The sequence below is a fragment of the Antedon mediterranea genome, chromosome 4 (genome assembly GCF_964355755.1).
Source record: "Antedon mediterranea chromosome 4, ecAntMedi1.1, whole genome shotgun sequence".
In the NCBI taxonomy this organism is placed as follows: Eukaryota; Metazoa; Echinodermata; class Crinoidea; order Comatulida; family Antedonidae; genus Antedon; species Antedon mediterranea.
Window position 1 is genome coordinate 14,966,137 of NC_092673.1, and position 14,158 is coordinate 14,980,294.

Genomic DNA, 14,158 nt, shown 5'->3' on the forward strand with positions numbered 1-14,158 from the left:
GTCAACATAAAGGGATGTATTTACAATGACTTTCTTTTGACTGTCAATCTAGGCCAATGTTATAATAATACGCCGTCAGATATTAAATCATTGAAACAGTCCTGGTAAATTTTTTTTTGGTTATCAGATGCCGTGGGGGGCTCAATCAATTATCGTCAGAAGGTGAAAAATCAGTCTAGGTAGCAGCAGCAGATTATTAGTATAGGAACGCCTGCTCCATTAATTAATCCAGAAAAAGGTTTGTACATTATTTATTTGTTTATTAGCCTTCTCCTAACACAATTATATTTTCTTTAAAAAAAGGTTTTATAAGTGGTTTCAACATTTATGATAGTAATGTCACAGTTCTGTGTCTGGACGCAAGTTCATAGACCTACTAGTTATATTATTCATATTAACTGATACTTACTCTTCATTTACCGTAAAGTTCAGTTTTAATGAAATATATAATATAAATTGGCTTCGTAACAATTAATTAGTGTTGAAAAGGTTAGTTTTTTTGTGATAGGTGAAAATGACATGTAACTTCGTAATTAATTTATTTTTTTTTGTATAAAAAGGCCCAATTACACTATGACGATAACGACGGACTATAAATATATAGCATGCATTTTTTTTACATAAACCAAAAGAAAATAGAAAGGTTTTCGTTCTAGACCTATAGGATAATCATTTATGCTGTCTTTGATAAAAATAATGTTTTTCAAATTCCAATCAAATGACGTCATGATAAATAAAAACAATAAAATCGCTGTATTGTCACGATATTATTGGTGAAATGACATGACGTCATTTGATTGGACGTGTGAAAATATAATTTTCATCAAAGGAATTGTTTATATTTCTTTTGGTTTATGTATTAAAAATGCACATTTGTCTATTTATCGTCGATCGTTATCGTCCTAGTGTATGGGCCTTATGCTGTAAATGTTCAATTAATTGATCATTCCGATTTTATTAGTTGGACTCTTGCACAGTTGCAGTCTAATCGTTGTTGTGTAATATCATTTCGAACCATATTAAAATCATAAAGAGATTCATATTCCTTAACATGTGGCTGTGCATGGAAGTCCGGTCTACAAAAACTCGGGGCCGGGATCATTGTTATTGGGCTTGAAAGTGTTGGTGAATTCATAATTATACTTAATATTATATTTTTATATATATATATATATATATATATATATATATATATATATATATATATATATATATATATATATATATATATATATAAATCCAAAGGCAAATTACTGAGAAAAATGACAATGCTGTGGGTATCAGTGGCTGGATCTCAATGGAGATACAAAAATAAAAAGCGAAAAGCTAAATCAAAACGATAAAGTAAACAGCCAGAAATGTTAGCAGAGCTTTCGGGCAACACTAGCCCTTCATCATATATATATATATATATATATAATTATATTATTATACAATTGAAAGCAAAACCCGTTGAATCTCAAATCATTAGGACTAGAAATTTGGCTTATCAATCAAATAAATACTTTCGTTCAAAATGAAACTCCAACCTCTCTAATCAAAAGATTGAACTCGAAAACGGACCGTTTTTTTTAATTGGGTATGTTGAAACATTTCAATATTCATTTAAAAAAGTACATTAATTGTGGTATTGATCAGTGGCTATAGAGGCGTAAAAACCCTCAGTCAATATCATGTAAAATGCACTGTGGAAAGGTCATTATTAAGACTGCAAAATTGGGCTTATCAACAAATAAATACTTTCGTTCAAAATATAAAATCAAGGCTGAAAAATTGGGCTTATCAACAACAAAATATTTTATTATTAGACGCGATAACATCAAGGATAATCAGTATAATAATTATTAATATAGCCACTGTTACTAGTTTTATTCTACATGCTAAAGTAAATAAAAATCCACTAGAAAACAAACAAGTCTGAATGTTATGCTTATTAGCCATGTTATGTTTGTTACTGTAGGCCTATGATTGTTTGCAATGTCCACATATTATTTCCATGGGCATATCCATAGTGTATCACTCACAAAAAAAGACGTGTGAGGTTCTTTCTTTAGATTTTGAAAAATGATTTGTGTTACAGGTTGACATGAGTCAAATGCTCCAGATATCGGCTAACGCCATGGGACCCTTGGCTTATCAATGAATAATAAATACAGTACTACTTTCGTTCAATTGAAATCGGAATCTGACCGTTTCATTAAATTGGGTGTGATTAGGCCTAAACATATAATAATCTATTAAAAAGGTACAATAAAAACAAATGCATCAGAGGCGTAAAGAACCCACGGTCAATATCATGTAAAATTTATATGGTATAAGCACTGTGGAAGGGGTCATTATTATTAAACTGGAAATTCGGCTTATCAACAAATATATCTTTCGTTTAAAATGTAAAATAAGACTGCAAAATTGGGCTTATCAACAAATAAATACTTTCGTTCAAAATGTAAATAAGACTGCACAATTGGGCTTATCAACAAATAAAATACTTTTTTTTTCAAAATGTAAAATTAAGACTGGAAAATTGGGCTTATAAACAAATAAATACTTTTTTTCAAAATGTAAGAAAACATTTTTTAAATATAATCCTTAAGCTCTGTCTATACTATCAAACTAAATATGATGTGCCCATATTATATAGACATGACGATGTCCACTACGATATTCGGGCATATCACTACCATATTTGGGCACATCATACTTTTTTTGTTAAACTAGTTGGGACAGTGTAGACAGAGAACTATGTGATCGAAACATAAGTCGGAATTGGACTGACGCGATTGATTTAATTGGGTATTTTTATTAATGTAATGATTCATTAAAAACTATAATACCGATAAGCGTTTGGTATTGATCAATGGTGCAAAAAACCCTGAGAAATAATGGTATAACGCGATTTGGTGATAGCTTAGCAATAATAAAACCCATATACTATTATTATAAATACCTATTACAAATCCATTCATATAACTTTTCATCGCGAACCGAAAAAATGTATAAATGTTATTCTACAGACAGTAATTATACTGTATATTCAAAAGCCATATTATTATTATTATCAATACCTAAATGCGATAGTAATAACCACATAAACATAAATTATTCCCAATACAAGTTTGTGCGTTTAATTCTAGAAAGAAACGACTGTGCTGACAGGCCAATGACATAAATCACAAGTAAAGTCCCAATTGTTCACTTGCGTTTTGATTGGCCGACCTATTATATTATATTAAATTAATGAAGACTGTTCTTACAACTGTCCAGTCAAAAAGTTACGCGGCGTTTTTTGTAAGAAATATTTCTTGTTTAGATTTTAAACTACTGTATGTATTTGATCGTAACAATACTGGTGACAATATGAAGATTAATAAAATATCTACTGGTTTCGTGCAATTGTATAGAAGGGGAAATAGCTCAGATGGTAGAGCGCTCGCTTTGCATGTGAGAGGTACCGGGAACAATGCCCGGGTTCTCTAATAATGTTGGTTAAAGGTTATTTCCGGTTTTGTTACATTTCTTGCTGAGATTTTTAACTACTATATATATTGTATCGCAAAAAAACTGGTGACAATATGAAGATTAATAAAATATCTACTGGTTTCGTGCAATTGTATATATTGGGAGCTAGCTCAGATGGTAGAGCGCGCGCTTCGCATTTGAGAGGTACCGGGATCAATGCCCGGGTTCTCCAATAATGTTGGTTAAAGTTTATTATCGGTACCGTTACATTTTTTTGATGAGATTTTTAACTAATGTATATATTTCATCGTAATAATACTGGTGACAATAAGAACAGTAACAAAATAGCTACTGGATTCGTGTAAGTGTATAGATTGGGAACTAGCTCAGATGGGAGAGCGCTCGCTTTGCATGTGAGAGGTACCAGGATCAATGCCCGGGTTCGCCAATAATGTTGGTTAAAGTTTATTTCCGGTAATGTTACATTTTTGCCTCAGATTTTTAACTACTATATATATTTTATCGCAACAATACTGGTGAAAATATGAACAGTAATAAAATAGTTACTGGTTTCTTGTAATTCTACATACGGGGAACTAGCTCAGACGGTAGAGCGTTCGCTTAGCATATGAGAGGTACCGTGATGAATGCCCGGGTTCTCCAATAACGTTGGTTAAACTTTATTTCCGGTACTGTTACATTTTTTGAGATTTTAAACTACTGTATATATTTTATCTCAAAAATACTGGTGACAATATGAAGATTAATAAAATATCTACTGGTTTCGTGCAATTGTATATATGGGGAACTAGCTCAGATGGTAGAGCGCTCGCTTCGCATGTGAGAGGTACCGGGATCAATGCCCGGGTTCTCCAATAATATATTGGTTAAAGTTTATTATCGGTACCGTTACATTTTTTTGATGAGATTTTTAACTAATGTATATATTTCATCGTAATAATACTGGTGACAATATGAACAGTAATAAAATAGTTACTGGTTTCTTGTAATTCTACATACGTGGAACTAGCTCACACGGTAGAGCGCTCGCTTAGCATGTGAGAGGTACCGGGATCAATGCTCAGGTTCTCCAATAATGTTGGTTAAAGTTTATTTCCGGTACTGTTACATTTTTTTAGATTTTAAACTACTGTATGTATTTGATCGTAACAATACTGGTGACAATATGAAGATTAATAAAATATCTACTGGTTTCGTGCAATTGTATAGAAGGGGAAATAGCTCAGATGGTAGAGTGCTCACTTTGCATGTGAGAGGTACCGGGATCAATGCCCGGGTTCTCTAATAATGTTGGTTAAAGGTTATTTCCGGTTTTGTTACATTTCTTGCTGAGATTTTTAACTACTATATATATTGTATCGCAAAAAAACTGGTGACAATATGAAGATTAATAAAATATCTACTGGTTTCGTGCAATTGTATATATTGGGAGCTAGCTCAGATGGTAGAGCGCGCGCTTCGCATTTGAGAGGTACCGGGATCAATGCACGGGTTCTCCAATAATGTTGGTTAAAGTTTATTACCGGTACTGTTACATTTTTTTTATGAGATTTTTAACTAATGTATATATTTCATCGCAACAAAACTGGTGACAATATGAACAGTAACAAAATAGCTACTGGATTCGTGTAAGTGTATAGATGGGGAACTAGCTCAGATGGGAGAGCGCTCGCTTTGCATGTGAGAGGTACCAGGATCAATGCCCGGGTTCACCAATAATGTTGATTAAAGTTTATTTCCGGTAATGTTACATTTTTGCCTCAGATTTTTAACTACTATATATATTTTATCGCAACAATACTGGTGGAAATATGAACAGTAATAAAATAGTTACTGGTTTCTTGTAATTCTACATACGGGGAACTAGCTCAGACTGTAGAGCGTTCGCTTAGCATGTGAGAGGTACCGTGATCAATGCCCGGGTTCTCCAATAACGTTGGTTAAAGTTTATTTCCCGGTACCGTTACATTTTTTGAGATTTTAAACTACTGTATATATTTTATCTCAAAAATACTGGTGACAATATGAAGATTAATAAAATAGTTACTGGTTTCGTGCAATTGTATATATGGGGAAATAGCTCAGATGTTAGAGCGCTCGCTTCGCATGTGAGAGGTACCGGGATCAATGCCCGGGTTCTCCAATAATATATTGGTTAAAGTTTATTATCGGTACCGTTACATTTTTTTGATGAGATTTTTAACTAATGTATATATTTCATCGTAATAATACTGGTGACAATATGAACAGTAATAAAATAGTTACTGGTTTCTTGTAATTCTACATACGTGGAACTAGCTCACACGGTAGAGCGCTCGCTTAGCATGTGAGAGGTACGGGGAACAATGCCCGTGTTCTCCAATAATGTTGGTTAAAGTTTATTTCCGGTATTGTTACATTCTTGGCTTAGATTTTTAACTACTATATATATTTTATCACAACAATACTGGTGACAATATGAAGATTAATCAAATATCTTCTGGTTTTGTGCAGTATTGTATATATGGGAAACTAGCTCAGATGGTAGAGCGCTCGCTTAGCATGCATGTGAGAGGTACCGGGATCAATGCTCAGGTTCTCCAATAATGTTGGTTAAAGTTTATTTCCGGTACTGTTACATTTTTTTAGATGTTAAACTACTGTATGTATTTGATCGTAACAATACTGGTGACAATATGAAGATTAATAAAATATCTACTGGTTTCGTGCAATTGTATATATGGGGAAGTAGCTCAGATGGTAGAGCGCTCGCTTTGCATGTGAGAGGTACCGGGATCAATGCCCGGGTTCTCCAATAATGTTGGTTAAAGTTTATTTCCGGTATTGTTACATTTCTTGCTGAGATTTCTAACTACTATATATATTTTATCGCAAAAAAACTGGTGACAATATGAACAGTAACAAAATAGCTACTGGATTCGTGTAATTGTATAGATGTGGAACTAGCTCAGATGGTAGAGCACTCGCTTCGCATTTGAGAGGTACCGGGATCAATGCCCGAGTTCTCCAATAATGTTGGTTAAAGTTTATTATCGGTACCGTTACATTTTTTTGTTGAGATTTTTAACTAATGTATATATCTCATCGTAATAATACTGGTGACAATATGAACAGTAAGAAAATAGCTACTGGATTCGTGTGATTGTATAGATGGGGAACTAGCTCAGATGGTAGAGCGCTCGCTTAGCATGTGAGAGGTACCGGGATCAATGCCCGGGTTCTCCAATAATGTTGGTTAAAGTTTATTTCCGGTACTGTCACATTTTTGGACATTTTAAGCTACTGTATATATTTTATCGCGACAATACTGGTGACAATATGAAGATTAATAAAATATCTACTGGTTTCGTGCAATTGTAACTATGGGGAACTAGCTCAGATGGTAGAGCGGTCGTTTCGCATGTGAGAGGTACCGGGATAAATGCCCGAGTTCGCCAATAATGTTGGTAAAAGTTTATTATCGGTCCGTTACATTTTTTTGATGAGATTTTTAACTAATGTATATATTTCATCGTAATAATACTTGTGACAATATGAACAGTAACAAAATAGCTACTGGATTCGTGTAATTGTATAGATGGGGAACTAGCTCAGGTGGTAGAGCGCTCACTTCGCATTTGAGAGGTACCGGGATAAATGCCCGGGTTCTCCAATAATATTGGTTAAAGTTTATTATCGTTACCGTTACATTTTTTTGATGAGATTTTTAACTAATGTATATATTTCATCGTCATAATACTGGTGACAATATGAACAGTAACAAAATAGCTACAGGATTCGTGTAATTGTATAGATGGGGAACTAGCTCAGATGGTAGAGCGCTCGCTTTGCATGTGAGAGGTACCGGGATCAATGCCCGGGTTCTCCAATAATGTTGGTTAAAGTTTATTACCGGTACTGTTATATTTATTTTATGAGATTTTTAACTACTATATATATTTTATCGCATCAATACTGGTGACAATATGAAGATTAATAAAATATCTACTGGTTTCGTGCAATTGTATATATGGGGAACTAGCTCAGATGGTAGAGCGCTCGCCTTGCATGTGAGAGGTACCGGGATCAATGCCCGGGTTCTCCAATAATGTTGGTTAAAGTTTATTACCGGTACTGTTACATTTTTTTGGTGAGATTTTTAACTAATGTATATATTTCATTGTAATAATACTGGTTACAATATAAACAGTAACAAAAAAGCTACTGGATTCGTGTAATTGTATAGATGGGGAACTAGCTCAGATGGTAGAGCGCTCGCTTTGCATGTGAGAGGTACCGGGATCAATGCCCGGGTTCTCCAGTAATGTTGGTTAAAGTTTATTATCGTTACCGTTACATTTTTTTGATGAGATTTTTAACTATTGTATTTATTTCATCGTAATAATACTGGTGACAATATGAACAGTAACAAAATAGCTACTGGATTCGTGTAATTGTATAGATGGGGAACTAGCTCAGATGGTAGAGCGCTCACTTCGCATTTGAGAGGTACCGGGATAAATGCCCGGGTTCTCCAATAATATTGGTTAAAGTTTATTATCGTTACCGTTACATTTTTTTGATGAGATTTTTAACTAATGTATATATTTCATCGTCATAATACTGGTGAAAATATGAACAGTAACAAAATAGCTACAGGATTCGTGTAATTGTATAGATGGGGAACTAGCTCAGATGGTAGAGCGCTCGCTTTGCATGTGAGAGGTACCGGGATCAATGCCCGGGTTCTCCAATAATGTTGGTTAAAGTTTATTACCGGTACTGTTACATTTTTTTTTATGAGATTTTTAACTACTATATATATTTTATCGCAACAATACTGGTGACAATATGAAAAATAACAAAAAAGCTACTGGATTCGTGTAATTGTTTAGATGGGGAACTAGCTCAGATGGTAGAGCGCTCGCTTAGCATGTGAGATGTACCGGGTTCTCCAATAATGTTGGTTAAAGTTTATTTCCGGTACTGTCAAATTTTTTGAGATTTTAAACTATACTGTATATATTTTATCGCATCAATACTGGTGACAATATGAAGATTAATAAAATATCTACTGGTTTCGTGCAATTGTAACTATGGGGAACTAGCTCAGATGGTAGAGCGGTCGTTTTGCATGTGAGAGGTACCGGGGATAAATGCCCGAGTTCGCCAATAATGTTGGTAAAAGTTTATTATCGGTCCGTTACATTTTTTTGATGAGATTTTTAACTAATGTATATATTTCATCGTAATAATACTGGTGACAATATGAACAGTAACAAAATAGCTACTGGATTTGTGTAATTGTATAGATGGGGAACTAGCTCCGATGGTAGAGCGCTCGCTTTGCATGTGGGAGGTACCTGGATCAATGCCCGGGTTCTCCAATAATGTTGGTTAAAGTTTATTTCCGGTATTGTTACATTTCTTGCTGAGATTTTTAACTACTATATATATTTTATCGCATCAATACTGGTGACAATATGAAGATTAATAAAATATCTACTGGTTTCGTGCAATTGTAACTATGGGGAACTAGCTCAGATGGTAGAGCGGTCGTTTTGCATGTGAGAGGTACCGGGGATAAATGCCCGAGTTCGCCAATAATGTTGGTAAAAGTTTATTATCGGTCCGTTACATTTTTTTGATGAGATTTTTAACTAATGTATATATTTCATCGTAATAATACTGGTGACAATATGAACAGTAACAAAATAGCTACTGGATTTGTGTAATTGTATAGATGGGGAACTAGCTCCGATGGTAGAGCGCTCGCTTTGCATGTGGGAGGTACCGGGATCAATGCCCGGGTTTTCCAATAATGTTGGTTAAAGTTTATTTCCGGTACTGGAAAATTGTTTGAGATTTTCCAGATGGTAGAGCGCTCGCTTTGCATGTGAGAGGTACCGCGATCAATGCCCGGGTTCTCCAATAATGTTGGTTAAAGTTTATTTATATTGTTACATTTCTTGCTGAGGTTTTTAACTACTATATATATTTTATCTCAAAAATACTGGTGACAATATGAACTGTCACATTTTTTGGATGAGATTTTTAACTACTATATATATTTTATCGCAACAATACTGGTGACAATATGAACAGTAACAAAATAGCTACTGGATTCGTGTACAGTAATTGTATAGATGGGGAACTAGCTCAGATGGTAGAGCACTCGCTTAGCATGTGAGAGGTACCGGGATCAATGCCCGGGTTCTCCAGTTATGTTGGTTAAAGTTTATTATCGTTACCGTTACATTTTTTTGATGAGATTTTTAACTAATGTATATATTTCATCGTAATAATACTGGTGACAATATGAACAGTAACAAAATAGCTACTGGATTCGTGTAATTGTATAGATGGGAAACTAGCTCATATGGTAGAGCGCTCGCTTTGCATGTGAGAGGTACCGGGATCAATGACCGGGTTCTCCAATAATGTTGGTTAAAGTTTATTTCCGGTAATGTTACATTTTTGCCTGAGATTTTTAACTACTATATATATTTTATCGCAACAATACTGGTGAAAATATGAAAAGTAATAAATAGTTACTGGTTTCTTGTAATTGTACATACGGGGAACTAGCTCAGACGGTAGGGCGTTCGCTTAGCATATGAGAGGTACCGTGATCAATGCCCGGGTTCTCCAATAACGTTGGTTAAAGTTTATTTCCGGTACTGTTACATTTTTTGAGATTTTAAACTACTGTATATATTTCATTGCAACAATACTGGTGACAATATGAACAGCAAAAAAATAGCTCCTGGATTCGTGTAATTGTATAGATGGGGAACTAGCTCAGATGGTAGAGCGCTCGCTTCGCATGTGAGAGGTACCGGGATCAATGCCCGGGTTCTCCAATATGTTGGTTAAAGTTTATTATCGGTACCGTTACATTTTTTTGATGAGATTTTTAAATAATGTATATATTTCATCGTAATAATACTGGTGACAATATGAACAGTAATAAAATAGTTACTGGTTTCTTGTAATTCTACATACGGGGAACTAGCTCAGATGGTAGAGCGCTCGCTTAGCATATGTGAGAGGTACCGGGATCAATGCCCGTGTTCTCCAATAATGTTGGTTAAAGTTTATTTCCGGTATTGTTACATTTTTTTGATGAGATTTAACTACTAAATATATTTTATCGCAAAAATACTGGTGACAATATGAACAGTAACAAAATAGCTACTGGATTCGTGTAATTGTATAGATGTGGAACTAGCTCAGATGGTAGAGCGCTCGCTTAGCACGTGAGAGGTACCGGGATCAATGCCCGGGTTCTCCAATAATGTTGGTAAAAGTTTATTATCGGTACCGTTACATTTTTTTGATGAGATTTTTAACTAATGTATATATTTTATCGCATCAATGCTGGTGACAATATGAAGATTAATAAAATATCTACTGGATTCGTGTAATTGTATAGATGGGGAACTAGCTCAGATGGTAGAGCGCTAACTTCGCATTTGAGAGGTACCGGGATAAATGCCCGGGTTCTCCAATAATGTTGGTTAAAGTTTATTTTCGTTATCGTTACATTTTTTTGATGAGATTTTTAACTAATGTATATATTTCATCGTAATAATACTGGTGACAATATGAACAGTAACAAAATAGCTACAGGATTCGTGTAATTGTATAGATAGGGAACTAGCTCAGATGGTAGAGCGCTCGCTTTGCATGTGAGAGGTACCGAGATAAATGCCCGGGTTCTCCAATAATGTTGGTTAAAGTTTATTATCGTTACCGTTACATTTTTTTGATGAGATTTTTAACTAATGTATATATTTTATCGCATCAATACTGGTGACAATATGAAGATTAATAAAATATCTACTGGATTCGTGTAATTGTATAGATGGGGAACTAGCTCAGATGGTAGAGCGCTCGCTTAGCATGTGAGATAAACCGGGTTCTCCAATAATGTTGGTTAAAGTTTATTTCCGGTACTGTCAAATTTTTTGAGATTTTAAACTACTGTATATATTTTATCGCATCAATACTGGTGACAATATGAAGATTAATAAAATATCTACTGGTTTCGTGCATTTGTATATATGGGGAACTAGCTCAGATGGTAGAGCGCTCGCTTTGCATGTGAGAGGTACCGGGATCAATGCCCGGGTTCTCCAATAATGTTGGTTAAAGTTTATTACCGGTATTGTTACATTTTTGCCTGAGATTTTTAACTACTATATATATTTTATCGCAACAATACTGGTGAAAATATGAACAGTAATAAAATAGTTACTGGTTTTTTGTAATTCTACATACGGGGAACTAGCTCAGACGGTAGAGCGTTCGCTTAGCATATGAGAGGTACCGTGATCATGAATGCCCGGGTTCTCCAATAACGTTGGTTAAAGTTTATTTCCGTTACTGTTACATTTTTTGAGATTTTTAACTACTGTATATATATTTCATCGCAACAATACTGGTGACAATATGAACAGTAACAAAATAGCTACTGGATTCGTGTAATTGTATAGATGGTGAACTAGCTCAGATGGTAGAGCGCTCGCTTCGCATGTGAGAGGTACCGGGATCAATGCCCGGGTTCTCCAATAATGTGTTCGGTACTGTCAAATTTTTTGAGATTTTAAACTACTGTATATATTTTATCGCATCAATACTGGTGACAATATGAACAGTAACAAAATAGCTACTGGATTCGTGTAATTGTATAGATGGGGAACTAGCTCAGATGGTAGAGCGCTCGCTTCGCATTTGAGAGGTACCGGGATCAATGCCCGGGTTCTCCAGTAATGTTGGTTAAAGTTTATTATCGTTACCGTTACATTTTTTTGATGAGATTTTTAACTAATGTATTTATTTCATCGTAATAATACTGGTGACAATATGAACAGTAACAAAATAGCTACTGGATTCGTGTAATTGTATAGATGGGGAACTAGCTCAGATGGTAGAGCGCTCACTTCGCATTTGAGAGGTACCGGGATAAATGCCCGGGTTCTCCAATAATATTGGTTAAAGTTTATTATCGTTACCGTTACATTTTTTTGATGAGATTTTTAACTAATGTATATATTTCATCGTCATAATACTGGTGACAATATGAACAGTAACAAAATAGCTACAGGATTCGTGTAATTGTATAGATGGGGAACTAGCTCAGATGGTAGAGCGCTCGCTTTGCATGTGAGAGGTACCGGGATCAATGCCCGGGTTCTCCAATAATGTTGGTTAAAGTTTATTACCGGTACTGTTACATTTTTTTATGAGATTTTTAACTACTATATATATTTTATCGCAACAATACTGGTGACAATATGAAAAATAACAAAATAGCTACTGGATTCGTGTAATTGTATAGATGGGGAACTAGCTCAGATGGTAGAGCGCTCGCTTAGCATGTGAGATGTACCGGGTTCTCCAATAATGTTGGTTAAAGTTTATTTCCGGTACTGTCAATTTTTTTGAGATTTTAAACTACTGTATATATTTTATCGCATCAATACTGGTGACAATATGAAGATTAATAAAATGTCTACTGGTTTCGTGCAATTGTATATATGGGGAACTAGCTCAGATGGTAGAGCGCTCGCTTTGCATGTGAGAGGTACCGGGATCAATGCCCGGGTTCTCCAATAGTGTTGGTTAAAGTTTATTACCGGTACTGTTACATTTTTTTGCTGAGATTTTTAACTAAGGTATATATTTCATTGTAATAATACTGGTTACAATATGAACAGTAACAAAATAGCTACTGGATTCGTGTAATTGTATAGGTGGGGAACTAGCTCAGATGGTAGAGCGCTCGCTTTGCATGTGAGAGGTACCGGGATCAATGCCCGGGTTCTCCAGTAATGTTGGTTAAAGTTTATTATCGTTACCGTTACATTTTTTTGATGAGATTTTTAACTAATGTATTTATTTCATCGTAATAATACTGGTGACAATATGAACAGTAACAAAATAGCTACTGGATTCGTGTAATTGTATAGATGGGGAACTAGCTCAGATGGTAGAGCGCTCACTTCGCATTTGAGAGGTACCGGGATAAATGCCCGGGTTCTCCAATAATATTGGTTAAAGTTTATTATCGTTACCGTTACATTTTTTTGATGAGATTTTTAACTAATGTATATATTTCATCGTCATAATACTGGTGACAATATGAACAGTAACAAAATAGCTACAGCATTCGTGTAATTGTATAGATGGGGAACTAGCTCAGATGGTAGAGCGCTCGCTTTGCATGTGAGAGGTACCGGGATCAATGCCCGGGTTCTCCAATAACGTTGGTTAAAGTTTATTTCCGTTACCGTTACATTTTTTTTATGAGATTTTTAACTACTATATATATATTTTATCGCAACAATACTGGTGACAATATGAAAAATAACAAAATAGCTACTGGATTCGTGTAATTGTATAGATGGGGAACTAGCTCAGATGGTAGAGTGCTCGCTTAGCATGTGAGATGTACCGGGTTCTCCAATAATGTTGGTTAAAGTTTATTTCCGGTACTGTCAAATTTTTTGAGATTTTAAACTACTGTATATATTTTATCGCATCAATACTGGTGACAATATGAAGATTAATAAAATATCTACTGGTTTCGTGATATTGTATATATGGGGAACTAGCTCAGATGGTAGAGCGCTCGCTTTGCATGTGAGAGGTACCGGGATCAATGCCCGGGTTCTCCAATAATGTTGGTTAAAGT

General features: G+C 34.9%; 13 non-coding genes across 13 annotated transcripts; all 13 read left to right on the forward strand.

Moving 5' to 3' along the window:
* The first annotated feature begins 4,261 nt into the window (after positions 1-4,261).
* Trnaa-cgc (transfer RNA alanine (anticodon CGC)) lies at positions 4,262-4,334 on the forward strand. The gene has a single exon. It is a non-coding gene; the product is annotated as a tRNA-Ala (tRNA).
* A 2,298-nt stretch (positions 4,335-6,632) lies between these two features.
* Trnaa-agc (transfer RNA alanine (anticodon AGC)) lies at positions 6,633-6,705 on the forward strand. The gene has a single exon. It is a non-coding gene; the product is annotated as a tRNA-Ala (tRNA).
* Positions 6,706-7,275: 570 nt separating this feature from the next.
* On the forward strand, positions 7,276-7,348 carry Trnaa-ugc (transfer RNA alanine (anticodon UGC)). The gene has a single exon. It is a non-coding gene; the product is annotated as a tRNA-Ala (tRNA).
* Positions 7,349-7,491: 143 nt separating this feature from the next.
* Positions 7,492-7,564, forward strand: Trnaa-ugc (transfer RNA alanine (anticodon UGC)). Its single transcript has one exon. It is a non-coding gene; the product is annotated as a tRNA-Ala (tRNA).
* A 143-nt stretch (positions 7,565-7,707) lies between these two features.
* On the forward strand, positions 7,708-7,780 carry Trnaa-ugc (transfer RNA alanine (anticodon UGC)). Its single transcript has one exon. It is a non-coding gene; the product is annotated as a tRNA-Ala (tRNA).
* Positions 7,781-8,139: 359 nt separating this feature from the next.
* Trnaa-ugc (transfer RNA alanine (anticodon UGC)) lies at positions 8,140-8,212 on the forward strand. The gene has a single exon. It is a non-coding gene; the product is annotated as a tRNA-Ala (tRNA).
* Positions 8,213-10,249: 2,037 nt separating this feature from the next.
* Trnaa-cgc (transfer RNA alanine (anticodon CGC)) lies at positions 10,250-10,322 on the forward strand. Its single transcript has one exon. It is a non-coding gene; the product is annotated as a tRNA-Ala (tRNA).
* Positions 10,323-11,527: 1,205 nt separating this feature from the next.
* Positions 11,528-11,600, forward strand: Trnaa-ugc (transfer RNA alanine (anticodon UGC)). The gene has a single exon. It is a non-coding gene; the product is annotated as a tRNA-Ala (tRNA).
* Positions 11,601-12,589: 989 nt separating this feature from the next.
* On the forward strand, positions 12,590-12,662 carry Trnaa-ugc (transfer RNA alanine (anticodon UGC)). The gene has a single exon. It is a non-coding gene; the product is annotated as a tRNA-Ala (tRNA).
* A 341-nt stretch (positions 12,663-13,003) lies between these two features.
* Trnaa-ugc (transfer RNA alanine (anticodon UGC)) lies at positions 13,004-13,076 on the forward strand. Its single transcript has one exon. It is a non-coding gene; the product is annotated as a tRNA-Ala (tRNA).
* Positions 13,077-13,219: 143 nt separating this feature from the next.
* Positions 13,220-13,292, forward strand: Trnaa-ugc (transfer RNA alanine (anticodon UGC)). Its single transcript has one exon. It is a non-coding gene; the product is annotated as a tRNA-Ala (tRNA).
* A 359-nt stretch (positions 13,293-13,651) lies between these two features.
* Trnaa-ugc (transfer RNA alanine (anticodon UGC)) lies at positions 13,652-13,724 on the forward strand. Its single transcript has one exon. It is a non-coding gene; the product is annotated as a tRNA-Ala (tRNA).
* Positions 13,725-14,068: 344 nt separating this feature from the next.
* On the forward strand, positions 14,069-14,141 carry Trnaa-ugc (transfer RNA alanine (anticodon UGC)). Its single transcript has one exon. It is a non-coding gene; the product is annotated as a tRNA-Ala (tRNA).
* The last annotated feature ends 17 nt before the right edge of the window (positions 14,142-14,158 follow it).